Genomic DNA, 13226 nt, shown 5'->3' on the forward strand with positions numbered 1-13226 from the left:
TACTCATGTTCACAAATGAAAGTCCACGGTTAAGTACTTGTATTTGGGGGGGAGTTAGGGGTATATCAGAGAGATTAATTACTGTGAGGTTCTCTGTAGATTGCGTTGAGATCTCTTTGCTTCTGTTCCCTCTCTTCGCCTCTTCCCCCTCCGACCCCTCCTTGTCGTCTTTGTCTGTTCTGTCCGTATCCGTATCTCTGTTGTGGAGGTTCTAAAAAAGAATCGATCCATTCTCCACATCACTCTGGTCTGTGAGTTCATGGTCACTGGCTGATGAAAGTGCTAGGTCATCTCTTTTATGTCTGTTCCATCTGGGATATATTTTGTATCGTGTTTGCTGTCCCTTCCATTTGTAGACAGCGCCCTCTTTGTAGTCTGTAACATCTCTCATGTATTTCTTCAGTTTATATTGTTTTAATTCTTTTTGAAAAATGTCCATAGTCTGTTTCAGTATAATTTCCATGAACTAGCTTTACATCCTTTTTTTAACGTATTCTCATTTTGTTGATGATTAATGAACATTTCTGTACTGTCAGTGTTGACCAGTGATTGAAAATGAGACATTTTGTGTTTGAAAGTGATGGTCTCGAGGTGTCGAATGGGTCAAAGTTCAAGTATATTTTCCACTAGAGGAATTATCACTTTTTGACGTCACTACTGTGGTATTATGCCTTTTTTTTCGAATGGCTCAGGATGCAAAACATGTACCTGTTGTGGCCCTACTATCATTATACTCATCTCATTAGCAACAATATTACAGCCTGCCTTGTTTGATGTCGCCATATTTAATCCCCAATCGTAAACTCCAGCAGAAATCCACACTCTGGAGCGTTCTGAAGAGAGTGCCTAGGAAGCCTCAGATGGAGTTTACAAATACCCCCTATGGTCAAAAATCTGTAGGCCTAGCTGTGTGTGTATTTTGATTAAACCTGAGCACATATTTCTTATAAACATCAAAATAGACAGCTATCAGCAGTTTCCCAGCAGTTCAGAACAACTGAAGGCATTCTTTATAAGATTCAAATGCTGTGGTTTTAGGATGGTACTTAATTACTTGTCAAATGATTGATTGGGAAAGGTTAATCATTCAGATTGCTTTGCAGGTAATGTAGTTCTTTGCTGTAGGCAATTTATAAATGTTATAACATGAGATAAGCAAACTTTATTTTGAATCTCCTTATGATAGCAAAGACTGCAGAACATAAAACTCAGAGACAATAAATCGCTTTTCTTTTTCCATTAATTCCAGGTAAGCACCAAGAGTTCTTCCTGTATCTACACTGAGATCAATTATTCCTTTGAGAATATCAAATGTTTTTTGTATTCTAGCATAGGCACTGCTCCAGATGGAATTTCAACTACCCCACACCTGTCGAAGCTAAAGTTAAATGGATTTGTAGTCAAGGGATCTATATATATATATATATATATATATATATATATATATATATATATATACACACACTTTTTGTTGCTCTTGTTATTTTTTAACACAGTTTACATGTTCAGTTCACACACTTAAGTTACTGGGTCCCCTAAAGACATGGCTGTGTGGTGTGCAGAGTGAGGCATAAAGTCATGGGAGGGCAAGTTTGCCATCATATTACTTGACCCCCTCTGTGGAGTTCCTGAGTTCAAAGAGGCAATTGGCTTGGCAGTGGTATTGGAGGACACCTACTGACCTTCAGTTTTCCTGAGCTGTTGTGAATTTATAGCACAGCAGAAAAATCTTGTGTAAAATGCATCAGCTCAGATCGACTAATGGTGACAACATTATTTCTACCCAGAAATGAAGCAACGAGTTGGTTTTGGTAACGTCCTGAAAACACTGCGATAAAAATGATGTTTAAAGACTTTAAGAATCTAGCCCAAATTGTATACATACCTTATTGATTATGGAGAATGAAGATAATCTGCATGCATGGTCAATAGATTATTTTAAAACAAAGCTTGTGGCTGTTGTATGACCTAAGCAATCACTGGCAACTGACAGCAGCTTAATTGAATCAGGGTCCACAAGACCTCCTCCCCACTCAGACCATACAACCCTAACCACTCTCGGATGCATTGTCTGTGCTTTAAGAACAATAGTGTATTGCTTGAGAGATGTAAGAAGAAATCATTTTCCCACCAAAAATTTTTTTTTTTGCCTGAGGCATCCCCCTAGGGTTTGAGGAACTCTGATTAATGTATCTTTAATGAACCACTGTGAAATGCTTTTGATAGTAGAAGATGCTTATTAGTACAGCAGTCAAAAAACATATTTTTAAATGTATTTATTAACATGAAAATAAATACATCAAAAATAACACACAAGACATGCAGGAATGATAAAAGGAAATGTAAAAGCATTCTACTGTATGTGCTGGTATTGCACTATCACACAATGATGTGAAATCCTTTCATCATTACAGAGACAACTCCATCACTGACTATCAAAAAACTCACATCCACACATTTTTTCCTTTTTTAAGAATACAGATAATTGGATTGTGGAATTGTCTGAGGATTAGTTACACCTTTTGCTCAGCACCTTTTAATGAGACCCAGCATGATCATTGATCCCATAACCATGCATTTCCTTTCTGTATTGTTGTAATTCTGTGATTGCTCTCTGGGAGAATGCTCAGTTTGACCATTTGGAAGATGGTCATTGTCGTGCTGAAGATTGAAATATAGACCTTGTACCTATTTTGTACCCGTTTAGCTTACTGTAGTCGTCATCATTTTTGTTGACTTGACATAGTGACAAATGTTGGTACTTGTGAATTTTTGTGCTCATTAAAAGGCATAATTTATATCACCTACATTTTCCTGACAAGTAATGTGAGGTCTTTATTATTGCCATGCTTACTAAATGCTTCTGAAAAGGCTCATCAAAACTGATGGTGGGGCAGTGAAGTGTGGAAGCAATATTTTAGCATTGCGCAGTTCACTAAAGCCCGTAGCTGAAGCACTGCACAGAAGCCTGTGCCACACTGATATGATTTCCCATCTCGCTTCCTCACAACCAGAAGTATTTCTGCTGTAATGATCAAAGAAATAATAACAGAGAATCACAGAGGTTTACACATAATAGGAGGATACAATGGCAGCATTTACATGCACAAGTCATGACAGTGTTCCTCACGACCTGTTTGCCATACTTTTCAGGAAATGTGTTGCTATGCAGTTCTGATTTAGGAAAAAAAATCGGGGAGGGGATATTTAAATGTCTGTGTATGCTTACTAAGTAGGAAAAGAACGACTCTGAATATCATGAGGAGAGCTTCATGCGTTGCCATGAAGATAAAAACATTTAACAAGAGAAATGAATTCACTTGTTGTCACGCACATTCTGAATTACGCCACGCATTAGCTACTTGTTTGTCTGGTTACCTTTCCAACACACACACATACAAAATTATATAAAATATAATTTCTACAAGTTTTACTACTTAGAATTTATATATGTGTATGTGTGTTTGTGGAACATCTAAAAGTTACATTTCATTAACACTAGAACCGCCTTTTAAAATACATGTTTTTATAATATAACCTACAATATTAAATTTTTCTTTATAAATGTACATATAAGCCTGTTGTTATCTCTATTGGACCTGGCAGCCATCAATTTCTTCGTTTCATCTTGAACCTAGCCACAAACATTTTGATCAGAAAACTGCAAAGCTGCAGACTGCAGTATCTCAACCTGGATTCTGTGCTGCGAGTGACACACATGCAAGAGAAATCATGTTACTTTAATTTTAGATTAAAAACTACTTTTGTTTTTACAGTTTTGTATGTGCATATATCTGTTTACACACTAGTTTCTTTCGAAAAGTTTATTTTATTATTATTATTATTTTTTTAAGTAGTGCTTTATAAGTGGTAAGTTAGAAAATAAACCCTTTTATGTTTAATTGTTCATTTAAATACAGCGTTTTGGCTGTGCAGATGTTTGACATGAAGTGCTTGAATAAAACTTTTGAGTTTTATCCGATAGTTTGTCTTTCATTTTAATATTGATGTTGTTTAAAATGTAACCGTCATAATGACTGCCGTCGGCAGGTATGAGTATAACCGCGGCGGTTCTAGTGTTAAAGTAGTCCATAAATGTAGAGTATGTGTGTGTGTGTACGTGCGTGCGTGCGTGTGTTGGGGGTGCGAGCGTGCGTGCGCGCGTGGTGGGGGAGAGGGGGCGGGAGGTGTTTTGTACAACCTTTCTTCTGGAGATTACGTGAGATTAAGTCAGAAGAAATGGATCTTGACTGCTGAAATCTCGTGAGCCACAAGCATGATTCCTGCTCCGGTTTACATGGGCTTTAACAGCTATTTTTATCGTGAGAAAGCGACTGACCCTGCCCTTAAAGTCTTGCTGCCAAAAAGTCCTTTTGCTGTTTTACAATGTATTCGCGTGACCATGTCACACAGTCATGACTGTAGAGTCGATTTTCAAGTGCATGTAAACCCAGCCAATGTTGTAGGTCATGAGAGCTTCCCTTCACAGCAATCCTGAGAAGATCACCAAAACATTTTGAAGATTTTTTTTTTTATGAAAATGAAGAAACAAAGTGGGTCAGAGAATGTTATTGCATATTTTAGAGAACATAACCTTACACCACACTGTTTTAGACACACAAAAAACACACGTATAACCAATAGTACATTGCAAAGTAATTAAACAGTGAAATGCGTTTCTAAGTTGTTGCATTATGTTTACATTTAATTCTGCACATAGTATACAATGGATTCAATAAAAGAGCAGCCAAACCCTTCCCATACATGTTCCAGCTGACAAAGAAATCAGAAACACAGAGACAATTAACTCGCTGTTCTTTTCTCTGCTGTTTCCTATTAAGGGCCCTGTCAGGTAAAATTATTATTTTTTACTGTATCTGTTCAAATGTCTCCATACATTCAATGAAAAACATTAGTATTTAATTTACAACAGGTATATGAATTTGTGTTAAAAGCCTTAATACTGGGTGGGTACCTTTTCAAAGGGTAATCCTTTATTGAACACTACACATGCACTGTAAATCTATCAGTTTTTATTAGGTAATCACATTTTTTAAGTGACAATGTACAGTATGCTAGGAAAAAGCTAGTTAAATAGTTACACAGAATAAATGACTAGATTATAATGTAATGACATTGCTTAATCTCTGGACTGGGATTTATGCAAATTTAAAACAATTCTGTGAAGTCACCCTCTGAGCTTTTAATTGATTAATTATAGGAATCTACTAAAAGTTGCTTTGAAGAGAAGGGGAGTGTGGGGCAGATATATTGATGTTAACTTTTGTGAGGTTCGTGGGCTGTTGTCTTTTCTATCCCTAGGTGTCCCAGGTCTAACAGGTCTAAAACGTCTAGGGTACCAGTAGCTGATCTATTATGTCATCCCCTCTTTTTTCTAACTGGTATAACAAATCATTGCACAGTTCAAAGCAGGGGTAGGTTAAAGACAACGCCCTCTACTGGGCAATCATTAATTACTTTTATTTGTTCTTGGGCAAACGCAAGATTAGGATCTCGCTGTTGTGCAGTACCAAACTTTTCTCTATTCAAACCTAATTCAGTCCATGTTATCTCCATATTTGCGTCATCAGATCCTATTAGCCCTGCAGGACCCTGCCTTTCACCGTGGTGTAATGTTCTCTTGTGAACCACCAAACTCTGTGTCAGTAAAAGGGAATCAAACGATTAGCTCCACACTCTCTGACTCAATTTCAGCCTTTCTATTTTCAACGCCTGTGCCAATTGTGGTCTGTATTTCCCATAGTTCCAAAATATGCGGGTAGTATCGCCCGAGTATCACCTTATACGGCAAATTAGTAACCACACCCACTCTACAGTTTGCAGCCCCAGCAGCGGTTTTAATACATATATAAGCTGTAGGGTATTGGTGTGTGTCACCAGGTACTACAGGTGATATTGCTTTTATGGGACTGATCTAAACTGTTTGGCTCTACTAAATCTGCAGAAACCAATGTCATCATGCTCCCCGAATCAAGTAAAGCCTGTAGTTTATTCCCTTTTACTTCGACAGGACATACATAATTATTGTTTATGAGAACCCCGGTTAACACCGTTACCATTGCATAAGAACCTTCTGAGTCGCCCCTATTTCTTAAACTCAGATTGCATTGCATCGGCTCGTCCTCCACCTGGGATTGAACCCACAACCCTCCGGTCAAGAGTCCAAAACCCTAACCACTACTCCACACTGCTGGATGCTTTTGTAAGGATATTAAATGTGTCCATCAACAAGTTAAAAAAAGGATAGCAGTGTCTATTCAATTGATCTAAACTGCAGTGTATTAAAAAAAACTGCAAATGTTAGATTATCAAAATAAAAAAGTTATAAAAATCAGTGTATGGATGCAAGTCTCTTTAGTGTACTCTGTTTCTGTCAATGAAAATAGGTAAAATGTTAGTTAGGATCTTATCTTGCTATAGCAGTATTTAGATCTGACATTGTTTACTGTGACTCAATCAAATAGAACATTAGAAAAGAGTGCCTTAATGGTATTGTGCATTTTGAGCCAGGGGCATTCTAAGGTTCTTCAATGTAATTGTCTGATGCACCTGGTGATATGTCAAATTACTAACACGGAAGTTACTACCTGTGGTGCAAAATGTAGGTTTTTCAATGCTAAAATCTAAAGAGGTTGACAGTTAATGGATCAAACATAAGGGAAATATACTGTAACATTAGGGTTGATTATTTATTAAATATTTATGTCGATTTTTCAAATGGTTCACAAAGTTATTCAATTTATTTATAGCGCAAACACTACCTTCATTTAAAAACTGAGCTTAAAACATTACTTTACATGTTATATAGAGTTTTGCTGTAACTATATTGCTGGCTATTAACTAAGAGCACATATAGCTGATACCTATTAGGAGGGAGGCAAAAACAAACTTAACACTGCAAATAATAACGATTGTGTCCAACGCTTACTGTGCACACCGCTTAGTAAGCTAATAAACAATGTACATCACCAGCTAGCAGCAGACTTCATCCAATAATATGCCAGCTGAAATAAAATGCACCTGCCAGATGCACAGCGCCATTTAGAAACTTTGACACTTCAAGTTAATATATACTGTATAAGTTCAGATGTGCGCAGATATTTTAATTATTTTTTCCTAGCTTTTTGTCTGTGTGCTGCAAACTTTTAAAAGTGTGTGCAATCATGCACAGACAACAGTGAGGAACATAAGAGGCACTTGAGATGTGATTTATTCAGTGACATAGATACACAAATATTATATTATTTCTTTTTTTATACAAAAACATTTCTTGGCTTATGTATAACAATATTTGGGCAGGTTATATATATACAGTGCCTTGCGAAAGTATTCGGCCCCCTTGAACTTTGCGACCTTTTGCCACATTTCAGGCTTCAAACATAAAGATATGAAACTGTAATTTTTTGTGAAGAATCAACAACAAGTGGGACACAATCATGAAGTGGAACGAAATTTATTGGATATTTCAAACTTTTTTAACAAATAAAAAACTGAAAAATTGGGCGTGCAAAATTATTCAGCCCCTTTACTTTCAGTGCAGCAAACTCTCTCCAGAAGTTCAGTGAGGATCTCTGAATGATCCAATGTTGACCTAAATGACTAATGATGATAAATAGAATCCACCTGTGTGTAATCAAGTCTCCGTATAAATGCACCTGCACTGTGATAGTCTCAGAGGTCCGTTTAAAGCGCAGAGAGCATCATGAAGAACAAGGAACACACCAGGCAGGTCCGAGATACTGTTGTGGAGAAGTTTAAAGCCGGATTTGGATACAAAAAGATTTCCCAAGCTTTAAACATCCCAAGGAGCACTGTGCAAGCGATAATATTGAAATGGAAGGAGTATCAGACCACTGCAAATCTACCAAGACCTGGCCGTCCCTCTAAACTTTCAGCTCATACAAGGAGAAGACTGGTCAGAGATGCAGCCAAGAGGCCCATGATCACTCTGGATGAACTGCAGAGGTGGGAGACTCTGTCCATAGGACAACAATCAGTCGTATACTGCACAAATCTGGCCTTTATGGAAGAGTGGCAAGAAGAAAGCCATTTCTTAAAGATATCCATAAAAAGTGTCGTTTACAGTTTGCCACAAGCCACCTGGGAGACACACCAAACATGTGGAAGAAGGTGCTCTGGTCAGATGAAACCAAAATCGAACTTTTTGGCAACAATGCAAAACGTTATGTTTGGCGTAAAAGCAACACAGCTCATCACCCTGAACACACCATCCCCACTGTCAAACATGGTGGTGGCAGCATCATGGTTTGGGCCTGCTTTTCTTCAGCAGGGACAGGGAAGATGGTTAAAATTGATGGGAAGATGGATGGAGCCAAATACAGGACCATTCTGGAAGAAAACCTGATGGAGTCTGCAAAAGACCTGAGACTGGGACGGAGATTTGTCTTCCAACAAGACAATGATCCAAAACATAAAGCAAAATCTACAATGGAATGGTTCACAAATAAACATATCCAGGTGTTAGAATGGCCAAGTCAAAGTCCAGACCTGAATCCAATCGAGAATCTGTGGAAAGAACTGAAAACTGCTGTTCACAAATGCTCTCCATCCAACCTCACTGAGCTCGAGCTGTTTTGCAAGGAGGAATGGGCAAAAATTTCAGTCTCTCGATGTGCAAAACTGATAGAGACATACCCCAAGCGACTTACAGCTGTAATCGCAGCAAAAGGTGGCGCTACAAAGTATTAACTTAAGGGGGCTGAATAATTTTGCACGCCCAATTTTTCAGTTTTTTATTTGTTGAAAAAGTTTGAAATATCCAATAAATTTCGTTCCACTTCATGATTGTGTCCCACTTGTTGTTGATTCTTCACAAAAAATTACAGTTTCATATCTTTATGTTTGAAGCCTGAAATGTGGCAAAAGGTCGCAAAGTTCAAGGGGGCCGAATACTTTCGCAAGGCACTGTATATATATATATATATATATATATATATATATATATATATATATATATAATGTCTTTATTAAAAACATGCTAGTTTAGTTGCTGAGAAATCACTACCAGGGTTCACACAGTGGGCGTTACACATAATTGCCACAGGAGAAAAAAAAACGGGCACTGAATCCATAAGTGAAACATGATGGCTTATTTCCTCTCAATTGAACGTTCCCAGCAGGAGGAAGGTGTGATGGGATTTTTGTTCAATTGTCCATGAACATCTGTCTTTAGGTTCAGTTGAAAATAATATCCTGGACCTAAAACTGCCTTGAAAAACTTGACATTTTAATATGTTCCACCAGTAGGTATATGTCCAAAATGAAGGCCTTTAAGGAGATATGAATCCATTTATAGTAAAACCAAATACATTCTTGGTAATATATCAATGGTCACAGCTGGGAGGCAGATGTGGCTTTGATTCTTTATATATTATTCAATGAGTAACATATCAGATACCTTTATTAAAAAAATAACCTGTTTTCTTTCTTTTGATTGTAAAACACCAGCAGATTGTACAGTCAAACTCACAAAGCACAGTACAAGTATATGGAAACAATTTTGAATATGTGTTACTGTTTTATACACAATAGATCAGGTTTTCAATAAGTATGTAAAGACTTGTGGCTGTTCTAGAGGCGAGTCATCAGCCTCTTCTTCCCTTTCAAGAGACTTACCTCTATCTTCCTTTTGTGAAGCTTTTTCAATTCGGGGATTGATGGGTCCCATCACCCGAGCTGTGGTCACTTCATTGCATTACGCATATTATAATGTATAATCATGCTCTCGCCTCATTATTAAATATACACAATAGACCTGGTTTTAAAGGGCTCAATGCTCAACATCAGGCATAAAAATAGATTTTTTTCCAATTAGTGACAATTATGGAGCATTGTAATACAAGTGGAGGGGACAACAATCATAGCAGAGAAGAGAAAGTGAAACTTTGTGATTTTTTTTATCAAGTAATAATAGCTGGTCAGCTTTATCGACAAGGGAGCACTGATGAGTCACAATACTTTCATACATAAAAAAACAACAGATGTGTATTAGTCTAATATTGGGGAACATGGCCTGCACAATCAGGTGAGGACTGTGTGGCTGCCGATAACGACTGAACTTAAAGCATCATTTTGAGTTCTTATTTGTAAAGAAACATTTCACAAGCTTATTATGTTGACTATAGTGTAGATTATTTTTCATTGCAATGGTAAAAATAGTGGAACAGAATAAAAAAAAAAACATTTGGGAGACTTTAGAGCAATGTAATCGTGAAATAAAAACAAGGGTTATGTTTATGACAAATTGTGGGACCCAGAATGGAACATTCTTTTTCTAAAATTATTGTATGATATTCATTGTACTGTGCATTTCTAGATTTGTGAAATGCATTTTGACTTCCTGATTGTCTGTAGTTGTGCAGCACATCTTTGTTTAAGTGTTGTTTATTACTCAACCTAAAAACAAATAACACAAAGCAGGACACAGAGATGCTTCAGTGGCTTGCCATAATTATTAGAAGTGTTATACAGTACTTGCCTGTTCTGAAGCTGTTTTTCAAGAATAATAATGCTGGCATATTGTCTGACTAAACTGTGATCCAAATAAGGTTGGTTTTGGTTCACATGTCTGACTCCCTCTACTACAAAGGTTTAGAATGCTCAGCAGATGTTTAATAAGCCTCGGTGGTATATATAAAAATACTGAACAAATACTTTGGATCAGTCTTCATTATGTTGTACGGTGATGCATTGACCCTCACCATCAAAACCTCTTTTGGACTATAGGACTGTTAGGTCCAGATGGAATCTAAATGTCATCCCAGATATTGATTGAATACGGCAGGAGGTGTTACTGTCGTCTGTGGAGGGATTCATAATTCCCTTTCAGGTGGAATGTGAAAAATGAAAAATGACTGCCAAGCCACACTCGCATTCACATTCACTGCAATGGTCATGGGCAGGTATCGGCTACAGGCAAGCCTGTAGCTGCAATCTAATATTGCTCAAGGCACAATAATAATCAAAATATATCTAATACAAAAATAATATAGCTACACAAGTGATCTTTTAAGGATAGATGTAAGAAAAGAGATGAAAGCAGGCTCTTACCATGCTTTTAGCAAGTGGAAGTTAAAGGAAATGTGAATTGCTTGAAACTCAATGCTGATGTTACCCTGTTCTGCTTCATTACACACAAAGCGCTTTAGACTTCAATAGCTCTGGTTTCATTCCGTTAATAACAGTAGCTTTGATAAAGATCTGAATCCTTACCTTTTGTGTCAGTGCTAACTTCTTGTACAATGCTACTTTATTTAAAGGAAGAAAAGACATTGACCGCTTGTTAATAGAAGGTTAATGGTGCGTTAAATCTTGAATTTATCTGAATGCGTTTCAGGTAGACCCATATCACTGTGAAGTAATAGGTATCATCTTTCCCTTCAAAAGCTTGGAATATTTCCCCTGAAAAGTGTTTGAGTGCATATTAACACTGCTCTCATTTAAAATGCTCTGTTGATTTTGTGTGACATTTATAGTTCTAACAGGTAAGAAATGACAAATGAAACCATTCATTAATGGTGTTATGGACATTTTGAGAAGCTTCTGTCTGTACAGGCATATCTGTGTCTGCAGCTTTTAAATGCAACCTTAAAAAAAACAAAGTGAAAAAAATCTGTCATGCAGAGTGTTAAATGCTGTTAGGAGTTTCGATTAGATAGATTGCCAGACAAACAGCATTCTAACAGGCTACCAAATGAGCATCTGAAACACTGTAAGTAAAGACAGCTCCACATGACTAGTGTTTTTTTGAACCTCGTAACCTGTTCCCTTTTCTCACATGCCGGGTTCAGCAGTATGTGTAATTACAATGAATCATGCAAGGCTGCCGGTTACACTTTTTCCCCCCATAAGACCTTGTGCAGCTTCAGATACATATGGGTTTATATTAAAAGCAGAGACTGTTACGTGGTAATAAGCAAACTTTTAAACCACTGTAAAAAATTATATTTCCATCTGATATAACATTACCTAAAACCATGGAGTATCTGTAATGCTATAAGGTCCAGCAGAAAAGCCCTAAAAGCTCTCTGGTGCATTCTGCTGGAAAAAAAGAAAGTATTGAGTTTAAAGTTAAAGCAGCGCCGCAGTAGATTCTGACTTGCCTAGAGTTGTCACATGATTTGATGCAATACAGTTGTTACACTGTGCATCATTATTAAATTTATCAGATGGTATAGAAATCCATTTGGACAGGCTAAAGCATACCCATTCACAAATAGCAGTCAACTAAAACACTGACATACTGTATAACAAAGCTTAGGCAGTATTTGGATTAGTTATAATTAGGGCTTCTGATTTTCAGTTTTAACCAATAAAACCTGATAAAACACCCCCGATACAAAAAAACGAAATTGGTGGATAGCCAATAAACACCAGAAAACACGGGAAAAACTGTGGAAATGGTTAATCAATTCATGTTGACTTTACCCTTTTCCCATTTCACTGGGCGTGAGCTGGGGTGAAGGATAAGGCAGAAGACGCAGCAAGGAGCAGTTAGTAGGACAGAAAGTGGTCGCTGACTGAGGGCGACGATGCCGACACATCTCAGGGGCGAAGGACCCAGCAACCGAGGACAGGATAGAAAAGAGGTCGCTGACTGAGGGCGACGATGCCGACACATCCCAGGGGCAGAGGACCCAGCAACCAAAAACACAAATGAGGGTTATGACTCGGAGAGCTGCCCCTCGAGAGGAGATGGGAGAGGTACCCAGCATCTGAGACTTCTGTAAGAGGCGCTCGTAAAACCCCTGATAGGCCGAGACGTCATGCTGCCTGGGACCTGAAATAAGGACAAAGCATAGAAGTTAGTATGGGACTCAGCACGAGTGGCCACGTCCTGAAAGAGAGGCAGTATAGAGCAGAGCCTCGAGTGAGGTAAGATAAGCGCAGGAGCTGCGACAGGACAGATTCTGGCCGGGGGTCCGCTCTGACTCATATGGTGAGAACCCCCCTGATGGTAAGGGAGGCGGATGCCTAACCCTGAGGTCGGGGAAGTGAGACTCACTTGCCCCCCAAAGGATGGACCCCCGGCACCTCACGAAAATTCCCACACCGTGAAGCAAACGAGAGACAGCACATGTCAACGCATAACATAAACAAAAGATTGGAAGGACAAACGAGACAAACAGAGAGATGGTTAGTGATTATTAGTAGCTGTGATTATGTGTATGCCTGCGGCTCAGTGG

This window comes from Acipenser ruthenus, chromosome 6, assembly GCF_902713425.1.
Source record: "Acipenser ruthenus chromosome 6, fAciRut3.2 maternal haplotype, whole genome shotgun sequence".
Lineage (NCBI taxonomy): Eukaryota > Metazoa > Chordata > Actinopteri > Acipenseriformes > Acipenseridae > Acipenser > Acipenser ruthenus.